The sequence below is a fragment of the Chelonia mydas genome, chromosome 21 (genome assembly GCF_015237465.2).
Source record: "Chelonia mydas isolate rCheMyd1 chromosome 21, rCheMyd1.pri.v2, whole genome shotgun sequence".
Taxonomy (NCBI): domain Eukaryota; kingdom Metazoa; phylum Chordata; order Testudines; family Cheloniidae; genus Chelonia; species Chelonia mydas.
Window position 1 is genome coordinate 17713093 of NC_051261.2, and position 16784 is coordinate 17729876.

Here is a 16784-nt window from a genome sequence, read left to right on the forward strand (position 1 = left end):
GGGAGAGATGCTGACTGCCACAGACAGTTAGTATTGGCTGAATGTGTTGGGGGGCTGGGGAGATGCACCTGATGCTGATATTTTGTGCAAAGAAATAACTGAAGTTTGCAGAGGGCTGGCCCAGGGATGTCACCTCCCCCCAGTATCGTCAGGGCTCAGTGCAGCCGCTGTCTAGTGCCATGCTTTACATGACTGACCCTGCTGTCACTGTGCTTCTGCCTTAGTGCCGGACACCACGGGACGTGGCTTCGGGACTGGCAAGCAGGAAGCAGGGTTTTGCTGAGAGAACACTGCTTCTGGTTTTCAGACCCAGCTGTCCACGAGGGAGGCACTGGGCAGGATGTGCTTGGCCTGCAGGCTGTAGCCCAGCAAGCCCAGATCCCTCACGTTGCGTGTGACATGTGCGTGCTCTAGCTCAGCTTGTCGATGGCCGTGGGGCTGTGTGTGCGCCCCACACCCCTGCCCCTCAGCCCAGCGCAGGGCAGGGTCAGAGGGGGCGCTAGCACAGGTACCTCAGTGGCAGCCCAGCCCGGCTGGCGCACGCTCTGCTTTTCTCGGGGGCACAGGCCACTCGCGACTGGCTTCACAGGCGGTAACTGGAACTCCCAGGGTATTTGTGCGGCTTTAGCACAGGAATGGCCGCAGCTGCAGTGCTGCTTCCCACGGGCCCCTGCCCCCGAGGAGATCGCACAGGGTTAGTGCTCACCGTTGCCTGTTGGGCACCTCAGCGTAGGTGTGTGGGGATGAGGGGCCTGTGGGCGGTGGAGGGGGGGGCCTGTCCGTGCAGCAGGGGAGGGCGGGGCTGTGCTGGTGGAGCAGAAGCAGGGGAGTCTGCCCCACTAGAGCGAGGGGGGAGGTCTTCCCCAGTGGCTCGGGGCGGGTCTGTGCCAGAGGAGCGGGGGTTGCACCTGAGGAGCGGGGACGGGTCTGTGTCAGAGGAGCAGGGGAGGGTCTGTGCCAGAGGAGTGGGGGTTGCACCTGAGGAGCGGGGGAGGGTCTGTGCCAGAGGAGGGGGGGTTGCACCTGAGGAGCGGGGGAGGGTCTGTGCCAGAGGAGGGGGGGTTGCACCTGAGGAGCGGGGGAGGGTGTGTGCCAGAGGAGCGGGAGGGGGGGGGTTTGCACCCGAGGAGCGGGGGAGGGTCTGTGTCAGAGGAGCGGGGGGGGGTTTTGCACCTGAGGAGCTGGGGAGGGTCTGTGTCAGAGGAGCGGGGGGGGGGTTGCACCCGAGGAGCGGGGGAGGGTCTGTGTCAGAGGAGCGGGGGGGGGGGGTTTGCACCTGAGGAGCTGGGGAGGGTCTGTGTCAGAGGAGGGGGGGGGGGGTTGCACCTGAGGAGCGGGGGAGGGTGTGTGCCAGAGGAGGGGGGGAGGGTCTGTGCCAGAGGAGCGGGGGGATCTAGAGAATCACACCCTGGGGTCTGCTCTTGTGGAAGGTGTGTAGCTGGAGCTTTATGCCCCACACCCGCCTGCCCGCGCCCGTTCTCTGGGCTCATCGCTTTTGTGCCTTTAGATCCCCTTTGGCCACGCACGGTGTCATTTTCACAGTAGACCAGGTACTCTAAGCCACCATTGTCGGGGAAAGGGGGGCCCTGAGAACTGCTCTCTGGGGAGGGGGCAGTTCCCCCAAAGCACAGGGCAGGGCCCCAGGGGAGCGCTGTCCCAGGCCAGGCTGTTCTCAGAGTCCCACCAGACGGCCAGCGATGAGAAAGCAGGGGACGGTTGACGTGCTGCTGGCCCGTGGCCCTCCTGGCCCTGGGTGAGATGAACTGAGGGGCGATAACACATCAGCATGAGGGGAACCTCCCACTGCTCCGTGTCACAGGGTAGCACCTGACTCCACAGGCACCGGCTGCTTCCTTGCCCCGGGGGTGCTCAACCCCTGCTCCGCGCGAGGCCCCACCCCCACTCCACCCCTTCCCCTGCCCCATCTCTTCCCACCCAGTTCTTCCCCCTCTCCCCGCTTCTCCCACTCCCCAGCGCCTCCTGCACGCCAAGGAACAGCTGATTGCAGCGGGCGGGAGGCACTGGGAGGGAAGGGGAGGAGTTGATCGGCGGGGCAGCAGGCGGGCACGAGGTGCTGGGAGGGGGAGGAGCTGGCTGCTGGTGGGTGCTAAGCACCCACTAATTTTTCCCCATGGGTGCTCCAGCCCTGAAGCACCCATGGAGTCAGCGCCTATGCCTGACTCACCTGCTGGTGCCTGTAGCTGCACCCAAGTCCAGGAGCCATCTGAGGTCCTGCAAGTCCCAGTTTCTGAAAGGGGGCAGCCCGCGCGGCCAGCCCAAGGCACAGCCCTGCCGGTGGGTTGATCAATATGCAGGTGTGCTCAGATGGGGCCCCGTCCGCTTTGCTGTGCTTGGTCGCCAGGGACTGGGCCTTGCAGCCGCGTGGTACAGCCAGTGTGAGCGCAGTGGGCTCAAGGCTTGGTGGGGGCCCAGATGCTGCGTGGTGCAGTACACGGCAAGCCGGGCAGGGCACCTGGAAGCAGAACGCCAGCCCTAGGCCACAGGCCCTGACTGTTATGGAGGGGCTCTGTTCTCACTTCTCCCTGCTGAGGGATAAACACATACAGCTGGTGTCGTCATTCTGCCATCGGACGGTGGGAACAATCTGCAGCGAGCTCAGGCTCTCACACTGCACAGGTGGGCTGCCAAGCGTGACTTGCTCTAAGCTGGTGAGGAGCGAATGGCCCGCCAGGCTGGCCAATGAGAAATGAAACCACCCTGCTTTCAGGTCTGACCGACATCCCAAGTTCTCATGTCAGTGTCAGACACACGACACTTGCCTCCTTCAGGGCCGCATGTGGCAGCTGCCCTCTTGGCTGACACCAGCGATCAACCAGGGATCTCCAGAGCTGAGGGCCTGAGCTAGGCTTTGGCACTGGGAGTTGCAACAGACTCCCAGCCTCTGGAGACTGGGCACAGCTGGGAACATCTGACACACCCTGACAAGTGATTTACACCCAAGCTTGCTAGGCGGCTGGATGGGCCTGACCCTGAGCTTGTCCAAACGAGGTGCTATGGAGCAGCACAATAAGCTCCCATCCCCCCCAGAGGATAAGCATGTTGACACTGCATCCATCTGAGACCCCACATCAGGTCTAGGGGAGCTCAAAAGGCACCAATCCCTGATCTCCCTGTGGCCCGACAGAGCAAGACCCAGTCACTGAGCTGGCCCAACACCCACTGATGCTCATGAGTAACCTCAAAAGACCTGCCAGCAGCATCTTGAAGATGTGGGGGACAATGTTGCGTGCTCTGCTACTGCACAGAGTACAAGTTACCTGCCCACCCCACACTCTGAGCTGTCTTGTCCCCGTGGCGTGTGTGCTAATGAACTGAGCGTAGACCTCAGAGCCAGGCACAGCTCAGTTCTAACCCACCACTGATGCGGACTCCCTGTAGCCCTAGCAAAGTCACGTAGCCTCACCGCTTCAGTGTCTCTCAGTATAACAAGGGACTAATGCCCATCTCAGGGGGGCGGGGGGAGAGTTTCATTAGTGTCTGCAAAGGGCTTTTTAAGTGCTGGAGATGCCGATCTGTAAACAGAAGCCAAGTCACGTTCCCCTGGAACCACCCAGTGGAGGCGCCAGCCTGCCATGCAGGAAGGGAAGGACATTGTGGAGAATACACTGAAAGTGTGAAGCTACAAGCAAACACCACGGCCGTTCTCAGCTCTGTCCTCTGTGACTGTAAAACATGTTTGCACCATGTACAACATCACCCACCGTGTCACTAATAAAGCTCACCAAACGCTGCCTGTGATCAGTATGGATGGCTCTGGGGTTGGGGGAAACAGCCCACCTGGGGCTTGCTGCAGAATTTACCACAGCAGGGAAGTGCTACAGCGACAGGACGCCTGCCCTTGGCTGCAGGTGAAGATGGGCCCAGGCTGTGGGGTGCCAGTGGCACGAATGGTAACGCGACTGGCCTGGGTTGGAACTAAACCACCGGGGAGAATTTGCACAAGAGGGAACTGTTGCATCTATGCACACCGCTGATTTGGGAACACATTGTTCCTGGTGTAAACAGGTGTTTAAATGGGTGCCGCCCCTCCCCACAGGAATTCTGCTGCTCCGGCTGCTTCCTGTTGGCAGGAAACTCCTTCTCCTGATGGGGGATGCTGAGGACTCCCGGCACATTTAGATAAATGCTCAACTGCTGGGAAACTCCAGAGCTGCTGGGCAAACCTTAAGCAGTGCAAAGTAAAGGGCAGTGATTGGAGGCTCTTTGCTTGCCCAGTGCAAACTGGGGGTAGGGCTGCCAACTTTCTAGTTGCACAAAACCAAACACCCTAGCTCCACCCCTGCCCCGAAGCCCCACCCCCTGCTCACTACATTCCCCTTCCCTTGGTGTCTTGCTCTCCCCCAACCTCACTCACTTTCATTGGGCTGAGGCAAGGGGTTGAGATATGGGAGGTGGTGAGGGCTCTAACTGGGGGTGCGGGCTCCAGGGTGGGGCCAGAAATGAGGGATTCAGTGTGCAGGATGGGGCTCCAGGCTGGGGGAAGGAGTTGGGGTGTGGGAGGGGGTCAGAGCTCCGGCTGGGAGTGCGGGCTCTGGGGGGGGGGTAGGGATGAGGGGTTTAGGGTGCAGGAGTGGGCTTCAGGTTGGGGGGTGGGGCCAAGGGATTTGGAGTGTGGGAGGGGGCAGCGGGTTGAGGCAGGGGGGTGGGGTGCAGGAGGGGGTGAGGGCTCTGGGGTGGGGCTGGGAATGAAGGGTTTGGGGTGCAGGAGGGTGCTCCAGGTTTGGAGGTGGGGGCTCAGGGTTGGTGCATGGGCTTATCTCGGGCAGCTCCCAGTCAGTGGGGCTAAGGCAGGCTGCCTGCCTCTCCTGGCAGCAGGTCCGGGTCCCAGGTCGGGGGGAGCAGGAGGCTCTACACACCGCTCTCGCCTGCAGACACCGCCCCCCAAGGTCCCATTGGCCGGTTCCCAGAGCTTGGGGTGGGGGCAGCAGCATGCAGAGCCCCATGGCCCCCCATCTAGGACCCGGGCCTGCTGGTAGCTTCTGGGCACCACAGCACTGCCAGCCGGACTTTTAACGGCCCAGGCGGTGGGGCTGACCGGAGCCGCCAGGGTCCCTTTTCGACTGAGTGTTCTGGTCGACAACCGGACACCTGGTCACCCTAGGGGCACACTCGCCACTGACCCCAGTGGAGAGTCTGCGGTGAAACCCAGAAGCAATGAGACTAGCTGGCCCTCCAGACACTTGATGAATGGCAGGGCCAGGCATGGAGGCTGGGTCAAGGCTTCATAAATTGCAAACTGATTTTTCCCTGGCAACCTAAAACCAGCAGATGAGCCCAGGTCTCCAGAGCCGAACAGCCAATGGAGGACCAACCCACAGAGCCTCGTGGCAGTAGCAGCCTTTCCACAGTGTCCAGGAGGAGCAGAGATTTGGTGCTGAACCTCCTGCAGCAGGGGTGGAGGGCGAAGGTGGGTCGATGACCATCAGGAGGGGAAGCGCTATCGCTGCACGGGGCTCTGGCTCTGGAGCTCAGAGACCTGCCAAGGCCTAGTGTCAGCCGGGCGCAAAGCCACCGCTGCAGCTGAGCTCCCCTCCCGCACAGCCCACAGACACCCAGCACACCCACTCCCAGCACACCCACTCAGAGCTCACACCCACACCCAGCACACCCATTCCCAGCACACCCGCTTCCTGCACACCCACACCCAGCACACCTGCTCAGAGCTCACACCCACACCCAGCACACCCACTCCCAGCACACCCGCTTCCTGCCCACCCACTTCCAGCATACCCGCTCAGAGCTCACACCCACACCCAGCACACCCACTCCCAGCACACCCGCTTCCTGCACACCCACTCCCAGCACACCCACACCCAGCACACCCACTCAGAGCTCACACCCACACCCAGCACACCCACACCCAGCACACCCGCTTCCTGCACACCCACTTCCAGCACACCCACTCAGAGCTCACACCCACACCCAGCACACCCACACCCAGCATACCCGCTTCCCACACACCCGCTTCCTGCACACCCACACCCAGCACACCCACTCAGAGCTCACACCCACACCCAGCACACCCGCTTCCCACACACCCACTCCCAGCACACCCGCTTCCCGCACATCCATTCAGAGCCCACACCCACTCCCAGCACACCCACACCCAGCACACCCACTCCCAGCACACCCGCTTCCCTCACATCCACACTCAGCACACCCACTCCCAGCACACCCGCTTCCCGCACACCCGCTCCCAGCACACCCAGCACACCCGCTCAGAGCACACTCCCACTCCCAGCACACCCGCTTCTCGCACACCCGCTCCCAGCACACCCAGCACACCCGCTCAGAGCGCACACCCACACCCAGCACACCCACTCAGAGCGCACACCCACACCCAGCACACCCACACCCAGCACACCCGCTTCCTGCACACCCACTCCCAGCACACCCACTCCCAGCACACCCACTCAGAGCACACACCCACTTCCAGCACACCCACTCAGAGCACACACCCACTCCCAGCACACCCGCTTCCCCCACACCTGCTTCCTGCACACCCACACCCAGCACACCCGCTTCCCACACACCCGCTCAGAGCGCACACCCACACCCAGCACACCCACACCCAGCACACCCACTCCCAGCACACCCGCTTCCTGCACACCCACACCCAGCACACCCACTCAGAGCTCACACCCACACCCAGCACACCCGTTTCCCACACACCCACTCCCAGCACACCCACACCCAGCACACCCACTCCCAGCACACCCGCTTCCCTCACACCCACACTCAGCACACCCACTCCCAGCACACCCGCTTCCCGCACACCCATTCAGAGCCCACACCCACTCCCAGCATACCCCCACTCAACACACCCACTCCCAGCACACCTGCTTCCCGCACACCCGCTCAGAGCCCACACCCAGCACACCCACTCCCAGCACAGCCACTTCCCGCACACCCGCTCAGAGCACACACCCACACCCAGCACACCCACTTCCCACACACCCGCTCAGAGCACACACCCAGCACAGCCACTTCCCGCACACCCGCTTCCTGCACGCCCACACCCAGCACACCCGTTCAGAGCCCACACCCAGCACACCCACACCCAGCACACCCACTTAGTGGGCACCCACACCCAGCACATCCATTCACAGCACATTCACACTAAGCACACACACACACACTCAGATGAAAGAACCCTACAGGGAAACAAGCACTCGCCCAACACTGTCCTCTGGGTCCTTTCCAAGCAAGGACAGCGTCACTGCAGAGCTACTCCTGTGCCCCACGGGGACAGCCCATCACTGGCAATGGGACCAAAGGCTGAGCCCAAACATCAACATGGGCATGTCAGCCCCACCCTGTGCTGGGAGGCGGCCGCTGACTGCCAGGCCCAGAGTCTGCGTCCCACAGCAATGCCCCCACCTGACAGGTTAGTCCCAGGATGGCTCGCTCTCGCCAATGAGCCCTTAAACGGCTGGCGGGGGGTGGGGTGGACCCTTCCTTGTCGGGCTTTTGTATTTTCCAGCACTCACAGTGAGGCTGTTGCTACCCATTCAGGCTCTGGGCTTAGCTCATGTATACGAGAGGAGTTTTCAGAGGGGACAATGGAAAAGGCCCATTTAACAAAATGCCGGTGGGAACCGTAGTTCTTTAGCCATTAGCCGGGTGGCAGGAACACCACATAAGGATTTGCCATGTGGACACCCCAGTACACACCACACAGACACACGCCTGGGTGTACACATGCACACAGAAACACAGATGTTCAGCCCCCAGCCTCCACCCAGACACTCCCATGCATGTGCGTGGACACATACAGCCAGCCAGCTCACTGGGCAAGGTGGGCTCAGGGCTGTACCAGGCCAAAGGAGCCCTCCCTGGCCAGGCCTTGCTGCTCATTCAGCTGAGCCCTGCAGCAGATGGCTGGGTCAGGCTCACACCCCCACATTAGCTGCAGATGCTGCCAGCTGCCGAGTCTGGTTCCAAAGCTGGCTTCTTGGGACCCAGCGAAATGTCTATATTTGGGCATTATGCACAGAGCTGCCCAAACGGAGTCTCATTCCTCTGTTCTTCCTAACTGTGGGCAGGCAGCCAGCTCCAGGCCAGCGAGGGCGCTGGGATTTGCTTGCTGCACCCCCAAGGAAAGAAAACAAGGCCCAACTCCCTCCTGCTGCCCCCAACACAGTCACAGCATGCCAAGGGGATGGGGAGGTCCTGGCCATCATGGGGTGGGGGCGGGGGTCCTGAGTCCCAAGGGAAGGAGGGCCTGGCCATCAGAGACTCCCATGGAGGAGAAGGTCTGGCCATCACAGCTCCTGGGGGGAGGGGAGCCTGGCCATCACAGACTCCCGCGCGGGGAGAAGGTCTGGCCATCACACGCTCCTGTGGGGGAGGGGACTCTGGCCATCACAGACTCCTGGGGGTGGAGGGAGGGCCTGGACATCACAGACTCTTGGGGCGGGGGGCGGGAGCTGGCCATCGGGGTGGCAGCGGGAGGCCCGTCACCTGAGCCTTGTGGCACATAAGTGTAACAGCCTAGAAGGGCAAAGGTGGCACATGGCCAGGGCCAGATTAACCCATCCCTAGGCAAGTATACAGTTCTGGGCCTTTCTACTGGCCCACTAAGACAGACTACCAGGCATATCACAAGAGCAAAGCCCCTACCCCAGAGACACTGACACTCCAAAAGCTCATGACAGCAGCATCTTTCTCAATAATTTTCTTACATATCACCAGGTGACCACCTCTTTCCTCTCTTCCACAAGGTGATATCCTGTCAAGGGGGTTGTCTAGGAACACATTTGAGAGCCATACAGCAGCTAAACCTTCTCAAAGCATCTCTACAGTCTGGTCCTTTGTCACACACCAGGGCTGTCTATGCTACAAGGCAAGGGCCTTGGACGGGGTGTGACATTACGCCCCATATTCTTCATAGAAATATGCTTATGATATGAATATGGCATACATAAGATGTATTTTATGCAAGATGGGTCATGTGAGGTATCATTGGAAAGGCGCTGATTTACTGAATATGATTAGCCAATTTGTATGCATGTATCATTTCTGAATCTGAAGTTAGGAATATTGACTATGTAACAATTACAACCGTGTTTTCACCTGGGAAATACCCACCAGACAGTATACAAACAGCCTGTCACCTGGTACTGGACATGATCTTGGACTTCTAGTGGTTTTCCATTAAGAGGGGGTAGGTGGGTCAAACTGGGAAACAAAAGATTCCCGCCATAAGCAAATCCTATTTAAAGCTGGGAAGTGAATTAATCTTGGTTCGTTCGTCATTGAATCCCCACCCAAGATGACTTTTGTGTAATTTGTGTAAGATGAAGTTTGTGTAATTTGTAACGGGGGGGGGGGGGGAGAGAGACGCAAAAAGCTGTGCATTTCTTTCTTCCACATTGAGGGAGGTGGCGGATTTCACAAGCTTATGCTGGACAGCTTTCTATGCAGTGCAAGAGAATACAATTTTGGGTTTACACTCTAGAGAGTGTGTGCACCTGAGTGCTGGGCAATTCCCTAGCTGAAAGCCTTCCCATGCAGCACTTATTACAGTATCGGTGTCATTCTGCAGCGGGGTGTGTCCCTATTTGTATGTGTGTATGCAGCAGGACAAGGTGAGGGAGCTCAGGCTGGTGGAACGGGCGGGCTCAGTGGAACCCCAGGACATCAGGTGCATCCCGGAGAAGAGTGGGAATCCGTCACAAGGGAATAATACACGGGAAGGAGAGATTAAAAAGACTGGGACTTTTCAGCTTGGAAAACAGTCGACAAAGGGGGGATATGCTAGAGAGCTATAGAATCGTGACGGGTGTGGAGACAGTGACTAGGGAAGTGGGTGCCCTCGGGCAGCCTGTATGGATCCTGGTTCTTGTCGGGGTGGAAGATGGGAGAGGCCAAGCCGGCTGCCAGCGCAGGCAGGGGGACTGGTGGGGCTCTGCCCCCAGGGGGGTCGCTGCATGTGCCTGAGTGCATCTCCCCACCGTCTGCCACCGAGGGAGCAGGTCTCCGGCACAGCCTGGGGGAGCCGGGGAGCTTTCGGCTGTTTTCGTGCCTACTGTGCTGCCCTCTTTCCCATGGTGCAGATGGTACCTGGAGTGAGGTACCTGGCAGGGGAGAGGGAGGGATTGGGGTAAGGGGCAGGAGTGCAAGTGACAAAAGGAGATGGGCATCGCCTGTTGTGACGTTACTGACATAAACTGTGACCGTGTAGATCATTGTTGCAACCACTGTTCTATATTTGCAGCAAATATTGTACAAAGGTTGTCGAGTGAGGTGTCTATGACAAGGTTATGATTTGCCGGTTATGATTATGCTATCTGTTTGCATGTATCATTTTTGTATTTAAAGTTATAATTATTGGCTCTATACTGTCTGTATTTCAAACTTGTGCTATGCTTCTGTGTGATACCCCGGACAATGTGGTGCCAGCACTGCCGAGCCTGCTTGATGGCCCATTAAGGACCTTCAGCTATGCAACTGACCCATTGAGAGAAGGCAGATACACCTAGGGACTCAGCCAGGCAGGCGGGGACATGCCTATGGACAGAACTCTGAGGTTTTTCCAGGCCATGGGCTGGGTGGCTTATGTTGGAAACAAAGGAAGCACAAGCCACATGGCAAAAGGACTATAGAAAGCAGCAGCAGCATCTCCATTTTGTCTTCACTCCTGCTTCTTACTTCCGGAGGAACCTTGCTACAAACTGAAGCTCTGAACAAAGGACTCAATGACCCATCCCAGCTGGGGATGTTCTCCGGAGACTTGATTTCAGGCTGCCATTTATTTCATCACTGCTACAAGCCTGAACCAAGAACTTTGCCATCACTGTATGTCATTGAACCAATTCTAGCTCTCATCTATATTTCTTTCTTTTTATGACTAAACCTTTAGATTTAAATTCTAAATGATTGGCAACAGCATGATTTGTGGGTAAGATCTGACTTGTATATTGACCTGGGTCTGGGGCTTGGTCCTTTGGGATCGGGAGAACCATTTTTCTTTTACTGGGGTATTGGTTTTCATAACCATTTACTCCGATAACGAGTGGCACTGGTGGTGATACTGGGAAACTGCAGTGTCTAAGGACTAGATGACCTCCTCAGGTCCCTTCCAACCCTGAGATCCTATGATTCTATGATTCTATGAAATTGCTTGTATGACTTCTGGTTAGCCAGTGGGGTGAGACTGAAGTCCTCTTGTTTGGTGTGCCTTAGAGGTGGAAAACCACCAGCATAGGGCTGTGACTGCACTGCTCTATGCAATTTGTCCTGAATTGATACTCTCAGCTGTGTCATAGAATCATAGAATATTAGGATTGGAAGAGACCTCAGGAGGTCCTCTAGTCCAACCCCCTCCTCAAAGCAGGACCAATCCCCAACTAAATCATCCCAGCCAGGGCTTTGTCAAGCCGGGTCTTGAAAACCTCTAAGGAAGGAGATTCCACCACTTCCCTAGGTAACTCATTCCAGTGCTTCACCACCCTCCTAGTAGGGTGACCAGATAGCAAGTGTGAAAAATCGGGACAGAGGATGGGGGGTAATATGAGCCCATATTAAAAAAAAAAAACCCAAATATCAGGACTATCCATATAAAATCAGGACATCTGGTCACCCTACCTCCTAGTGAAATAGTGTTTCCTAATATCCAACCTAGACCTCCCCCACTGCAACTTGAGACCATTACTCCTCGTTCTGTCTTTTGATACCACTGAGAACAGCCTAGCTCCATCCTCTTTGGAACCCTCCTTCAGGTAGCTGAAGGCTGCTATCAAATCCCCCCTCACTCTTCTCTTCTGCAGACTAAATAACCCCAGTTCCCTCAGCCTCTCCTCATAAGTCATGTGCCCCAGGCCCTGATAATTTTCATTGCCCTCTGCTGGACTCTCTTCAATTTGTCCACATCCCTTCTGTAGTGGGGAGACCAAAACTGGATGCAATACTCTAGGTGTGGACTCACCAGTGCCAAATACAGAGGAATAATCACTTCCTTCGATCTGCTGGCAATGCTCCCACTAATACAGTCCAATATGCCGTTGGCCTTCTTGGCAACAAGGGCACACTGCTGACTCACATCCAGCTTCTCATCCACTGTAATCCCCACGTTCTTTTCTGCCGAACTTTTGCTTAGCCATTCGGTCCCTAGTCTGTAGCGGTGCATGGGATTCTTCCATCCTGAGTGTAGAACTCTGCACTTGTCCTTGTTGAACCTCATCAGATTTCTTTTGGCCCAATCCTCCAATTTGTCTAGGTCACTCTTGACCCTATCCCTACCCTCCAGCGTATCTACCACTCTCCCCAGCTTAGTGTCATCTGCGAACTTGCTGAGGGTGCAATCCATCCCATCATCCAGATCATTAATAAAGATGTTGAACAAAAGCGGCCCCAGGACCAACCCCTGGGGCACTCCGCCTGATATCAGCTGCCAACTAGACATTGAGCCGTTGATCACAACCTGTTGATCCCAACAATCTAGCCAGCTTTCTATCCACCTTATAGTCCATTCATTCAATCCATACTTCTTTAACTTGCTGGCAAGAATACTGTGGGAGACCGTATCAAAAGCATTACTAAAGTCAAGATATATCACATCCACTACTTTCCCCATATCCACAGAGCCTTCTTATCTCATCATAGAAGGCAATCAGGTTGGTCAGGCATGACTTGTCCTTGGTGAATCCATGTTGACTGTTCCTGATCACCTTCCTCTCCTCCAAGTGCTTCAAAATGGATTCCTTGAGGCTCTGCTCCATGATTTTTCCAGGGACTGAAGTGAGGCTGACCAGTCTGTAGTTCCCCAGCTTCTCTTTCTTCCCTTTTTTAAATATGGGCACTATATTTGCCTTTTTCCAATTGTCCAACCTCCCCTGATCACCACAAATTTTCAAAGATAACAGCCAATGGCTCTGCAATCACATCAGTCAACTCCCTCAGCACCCTTGGATGCATTAGATCTGTACCCATGGACTTGTGCATATCCAGCTTTTCTAAATCGTCCTTAACCTGCTCTTTCATCACTGAGGGCTGCTCACCTCCTCCCCAGGCTGTGCTGCCCTGTGCGGCAGTCTGGGAGCTGACCTTGGCTGTGAAGACTGAGGCAAAAAAAGCATTGAGTACTTCAGCTTTTTCCACATCTTCTGTCACTAGGTTGCCTCCCCCATTCAGTAAGGGGCCCACACTTTCCCTGACTTTCTTCTTGTTGCTAACATACCTGTAGAAACCCTTCTTGTTACCCTTCACATCCCTTGCTAGCTGCAACTCCAATTGTGCCTTGGCCTTCCTGATTACACCCCTGCATGCTCTAGCAATATTTTTATACTCCTCCCTAGTCATCTGTCCAAATTTCTACTTCTTGTAAGCTTCCTTTTTGAGTTTAAGATCACCAAAGATTTCACTGTTAAGCCAAGCTGGTCATCTGCCATATTTGCTATTCTTTCTGCACATTGGGATGGTTTGCTCCTGTGCCCTCAGTAAGGCTTCTTTAAAATACAGCTGTCCCACCAAAGACAGCATCATTACACCTGTGCATCTCCCAGACCATAGGAAGCAGCTGCCAGAGCGGGGGGCTAGCAGAACCAAGACCCCTCCCTCTGGGACACAATTTGCAGCATGTGACTGCCCCTCTCTCCCAGTAAATTTCCAGGGGGTTCCTCGGCGGGGCAGAAATGCAAGGGCATCGGCCACAGTCAGGGTGTATGTGAAGAGCTGAAGCTAAGGGGAGCTTAGCTAACACATCTGTAACTGCCCCTTCTCTGTCAATGGAGTGGGGGCTGGGATCGGGGTTTCCTTCGCTACCTGGGCGCATTGCCTGGAAGGGTCGGTCTGCACTGCAGGGACTCTGCAGAGAGTGGGGCTGGTTGGGAATGGTTCAGGTTACTGGGGATCAGATGAGAATTTGGCCAGGTTGTTAGCTCAGCTGCTAGCCACAAACCTGTACCATGAGGGCATGTTCTGCATGGCCCTGCCGCTGGGAAGAAGCGTTGCTGCCTCCAGGCATAGGCTCTTCTGGCGGGAGGGGGTAACATGGGGATGGAAAGGGACCATTGAATATAACCAGGAAGATGACCTCACTCCATACACCAGGGCAGTCTGCACCGTCCCCTCTTAGGGTCTCTCTGCTGTCCCCAGCCACAGGGCAGTCCCCCCAGGGTGGGCCCAGCACTGTCTCCCCTGGGGCAATCTCTGGGCTCTCCCCCTCAGGCCTAAAGTCAGACTAAGACAGACCATCTGAGGACTGCAGGCAGAGAGAGAGAGAGAGAGAGTGTGTGTGTGTGTGAGAGAGAGAGAGAGAATACACCCTGAAATCTCTCTCACACACCCTAGGGACAGGGCAACAACTGGTGGGCTCATCTGTGACAGCTTGACCAACAGCTCTCAGCTAACATCTATAGCAGAAACCCTCCATGTCTCACCCTTGTTTTCAGACCAGCCAGCTGTTCTGAGGGCTCAGAACTGCTGGCTTGTCTGAGAGCCCCTTACCTCAGTGCTGGGGGCTCCGCGTTTAGCATTCCTGGGGGGATTATTGTGCTGTGCATAATTTTTTTCCACTAAAATAACTTCTGCCAGAAAGTTACTGCAGTTCTGCCTTTTGCCCATCAGGGGCCACTGTGATGCTAGAACAGAGTAGCCACTCCGGGGCAGGAGCAGCCCCCGCTGCCAATAAGGAAGGGAAGAGGTTGCCTGCCTGGCAGCACCTGGCAGCAGACGGGCTATGCGGGGACAGACAGTGTGGGGCTGGGAGGTCAGAGACTGAGGTTCATAAGGGCTAGTGGGGGAGGACAGACTGGGGCAGGGGCTGAATGGGAGTGGAGGTGCAGGGCCACATGGGAGAAGTGGGGTTGCTGAGGGGGAACAGGGACCTATGGGGATGAGGGAGGGGGTTTAGGGACACATGGGGAAGGGGGGTGGTTGAGTGGGGACATAGAGACATGGGGGGATGGAGAAGGGGGTGCAGGGACATATGGGAGAGTACAGGGATATGTGATGGGTGTCTGAGTGCGGGTGTAAGGACATATGGGGATGGGGGCAAATGTGCCTGACAGAATTGGAGGGGCTAGGAGTCAGTCAGGATCTGCATGGGGGAGACTCCTTAACAATTCCTCCCTGCTCCCCCAAAACACCCGTTCCATATTTCTCCCACCCACAATCCTCCAAGTTCACTGCCAGGCTCCGTCCCTCTTCCTCAGCTCCTCTGTTACCCCTGACTCCCACAAGCCTTTCCACTGCTTCTGAGGGGGGAGGGAGGAAATACGGTTCTGTATTGTAGTTTAAATGAATTACTCAAAGTTCTGTATTTATATGCCTAGTAAGGATTCTATTTGACAAAAGAAAAAATTTCCTGAATCTTTTTCATTGTCTGTATTGTTACAGACGTACTTGCCAACAGGTATTTTGAAATAAATTACCAAAATAATTGAAACAGGTGTGATTATATGGTCTTATTCTGACAAATAAAATATGAAGAATTTTGCGGAATTTAAAAATATTGTATGCAGAATTTTTATTTTTTTGGCGTAGAATTCCCTCTGGAGTAGTTTTGTGGCAGGCTGTCACTCAGGTGCATTGTTCATGACGTAGCAATGGGGAGGAATGAGACACTCCTGCGGGGGGAAGAGAAACCCTCGCCCGAGCAGCGAGGCTGTGCTGCAGCCTCCCTTCTCCAATACAAATTCTTACTACTCACCAGCCGGGACAGGGCCTGCTGCCTAGATTGGGCAATGGCTCATGCTCTAGTCTGGTTATAGAGCATGATTCAGTGCCCGTCTGCACTGCAGCTTAGAGCTACGCTGTAGCCAGGTCGCTGCCAGCAAGGTTCTCTCTCATACACCCCCACCCTCACCCCCCTGCTGAGAGCTTTATTCAGATCCAGCTCTGCTCCTCGCTCCCTTTCCATCATCTCTTTTCTCAGCTCTAAGAGTGGCATTTGCATTAGTGAAGAGCCAGGAGTAGGGGCCCCAAAACCCATCCAACAGCAGTACAGCAAAGGGATGTGTGACATCATCTCCACGGCAATTCAGGCGGATGTAATCCACAACCGATGCTAACCTCCTCATGGACCAGCGATGCCAAAGCAGGACTGACCCTGCCTCCCATGGTGCTGCTGGGTGCAGGGTTCTTGGGAACGGTCAATGGAGCCAGCAGGGACTGCAGGACATCTCTATCTGCTGGCTGTTTGCTGGCCTGCGTGTGATGAGTCAGGACAAGAGGGTCGGCTCAGCCCACTTCCTAAGGAACTGGCATCCTCAGCACAAATGCCTGACCACAGTGAACAGTGAGTGACACCCCACTGGCCGGCTCAGCAGAGAGGCTGAAGTGAATTTGCACTGAGGCCCCCGTTGTACCTGCCCCTCTCTCCTGGATGGCCAGAGGCCACCAGTCCCCAGGGATGTACCAGCTGCAGTATATACATTACAGAGACAGAGGGATTCCATGGTTAGCTGTGCTTTCCACTTAATGCAGGACTCAAATCCCTACCCTTAGTAACTGAAGTTAATCTCCAAATTTGGCTGTAGCCCTTCAGAGGATATGTGAATTTCCTCTACCATTTTTCAGGAAATACTGGCTCACTTTCACAGAGAAGCATTTAAAAATGACATTGCTTGAAATGTTGCCATTTTCCCCACATTTGTTTGGGGTCTTCTAGCTAAACAACCCCTCAAACTCCAAACATCTTGCTCTCCCAGCTACTGCAGTGATGGAGGTCAGAGCCATATCTTAGATAGTGTTTGCGATGCTGGCAGACCAAGTGCCAGCTCTTGCCAAGGTGCCTTAGCTGAATACTGACAAGTACAGAG